The following is a 2,727-nucleotide window of genomic DNA, read 5'->3' on the forward strand; positions in this document are numbered from 1 at the left end:
TAACATCTTCAATTACCTTCATTAATGCCTGTCCGTGGCAAAATGTGCAGTGCAGCCCTCCAGGACCACAGACCCCGCAGATTTGGAGCACACTTTAACTGCTTCCCCCAGCTTATTCAGGAAAGTGCTTATTGATGGATGGCTCAGGGGATGATAATATGCATTTATCATAATTTTTCGGCACCATATGCCTCCGTCCTGTCACCGGGAACCTGGAATTGGAATGGGATCGCTGCACTGCTGGGGAGATGGATGGGCTGCGAGGAGGCAGCAGAGCCTGCCTGGCACACACCAGCAGCCCTGCTCCTGCTGAGCTGCCAGGGGCACTTGGCGGGCACAGGGGGTTCCCAAAGGACACCCCCAAACCTGGGAGACTCAGGGGAACCAGGACACCCACCAGGAACCCAGAGCGCTGTAGCAGGACCTGAGCAAGGCCACGAGCAACAGCAGCCAAGCCCAAACAGCTGAAAAAACCCTCTGGGGAGCACTGACAGCCTCAAGTTGCACCAGGGGAGTTTTCTTTTGATTTTAGGAAAAGTTTCTTTGCCAAAGGCAAAGGGCAGTGCTGGAGTCCCCATTGCTGGAGGGATTTAAAAGCCCTGTGGATGTGGCACTTGGGGACATGGGTCAGTGGTGGCCTTGGCAGTGCTGGGAATGGTTGGACTGGATGACCTCAAAGGTCTTTTCCCACTTTTTTACAATTCCTCCATTCCTGCCATTGGCAGCTTTGCCAGCAGTGCCTGGTCCAGCTCCAGCTCCCCTCCCTGCCCTGCCCTGGGTCCAGCTCAGCCCCCACAGCCCCTGGCAGATCTCCCCAGCCCAGCCCAGCCCAGCCCTGCTCTGCCTTCCCAGGGGAGCTTCTGGAAGGTGCCAGGCAGCAGCTCTGGGAAATGAAATCCTTTATTCAGGATTTAGCTCAGCGTGGCACCGACATCTCCTCAAACTGGCTTTCAAGAACTGGAGTCCTGTTCTGGAACAGAAGATTTCCAAGGAGAGGAGAGGCTATCAGTCAGCAAACCCTGGTGAGGCTCTGACAAAGGAGGGATAATTAGTGCCTTCTGTAAAAGCATCTTTTGGGATGTGGCCATTATCTCTGTTCCAGGATGAAACTGAGACTGGGATCTCTGATAACACTTGGAGCTGTTTACAGGGAGTGAAAGACCCTGAAGCACCAACAATCTCCTCCCTTCTCCACAGCCCTGGGCCATTTCTGGCTCACTCAAGATGAGAGGAACAGCAGCGCAGAACTCATTATTTGGTGTGTTTGCCAACATTTCCATCGGTTCTGGATTTTTGTTGACTTGAACCTCAGGGTTAAGACATTTCGAGTGCAGGGGCTGACAACATAAAAGCTTCCTAGAAAGTCCCTTCCTGGCTATTTTCAAAGCTATTTTTCATTGCTGCACATTAAAAAAAAAAAAAAATTAACGTTTAGAAATTGAAATAAAAATCGTGTAAAAACAAATTCAAGTATGAAGGGGGGAAACTGCAGGCTCTTCTCTCCTCATGGGCCTCAGTGAAACCCTGGGTAACGGGAAGGAAAAGCTGAAGGAGATTTTCCTGTCACCACCGAAGCCTTGCCTCGATATTTTTATAGTAATTTAAATTTAATCAAGTCATCATCCGTAAATTTGCTCTCCTCTCCTTTGAATTGGAAAACATTGAGTCTGGAGCCCTGCAGCCCCGTGTGATCACAGCGAGGTGTTAATGAGGTGATGTCTCCATCTCCTCCTCCCCGGTGCAAACGGGGCGAGTCTGTGCAGCTCGGGAACCTCATTTGTCTTCTGCAGTTCCTCTGTTTTTATCGTGACTGCTGGTGCTGGACAGAGCAGGGACAGAGAGGGACAGAGAGGGACAGAGAGGGACAGAGAGGGACAGAGAGGGACAGAGAGGGACAGAGAGGGACAGAGAGGGACAGTTGCTGCCAGGGATGCCCAGGGGGGGATTTTGGGGCGTCTGGTCAGGGACAGGGGCTGGACTGGGTGATCCCTGTGGGTCCCTTCCCACTCAGACATGGCCAATTCTGTGGGAACCCCAAGCAAGTAACAACCACAGTGAAGGAAGGAGGGATGTCTGCACATGCAGGGCCTTGGGGTTGGTTTAGGGTTTCTTTCTAGAAAAACCTTCTTGGCACATTGATCACCTCCCTTCCTTTTCACTAACTCTCTTATACAGGTTTGGGATGCACAGGAACATTTTCCTTCTGAGCTCTCCCTCCTGCACTGCACACAAACCACAGTGAGGATGTGCAGCTCCTCTGCTGAGCTGACAGCCTTGAAACTGAAACCTTGTTAGCGCAGCCAGGCTACAAATCTGCCCAGAGTGGGCTCCAGAATGAGGCCTCATCCCTGCCAGAGAGATGAAAAAGATGAAAAGCAGCACAAGAGGAAGCAGCAGCTTTGTGGATAGAGAAAGAAAAGGAGAAATAAGTAATTCCAGGGGGCTCCGAGGTGCATTTTCCACAGGCCTCCAAAGCTCCCCTACAAGGCAGCTTTCAGACCTGGCCATATCAAACCTCCACAGAAACATTTGTCTGTGAAGAAAAGGTGGGAGTGTTTTAGGGGGGACGTGACACTCCAGCCCTCCTACTCCCAGCACACCCAGCAGGACACTGGGAACAGCTCCATGCCTGTGCTCAGCCCCCGCAGAGCAGCACTCGGGTACCCCGCGCTGCTGGGTGTCCGTGCACAGCAAGCTGGGGCAGCAGGGATACAAGGAAGCACCGCA

This window comes from Corvus brachyrhynchos, unplaced genomic scaffold (assembly GCF_000691975.1).
Source record: "Corvus brachyrhynchos isolate BGI_N302 unplaced genomic scaffold, ASM69197v1 scaffold338, whole genome shotgun sequence".
In the NCBI taxonomy this organism is placed as follows: Eukaryota; Metazoa; Chordata; class Aves; order Passeriformes; family Corvidae; genus Corvus; species Corvus brachyrhynchos.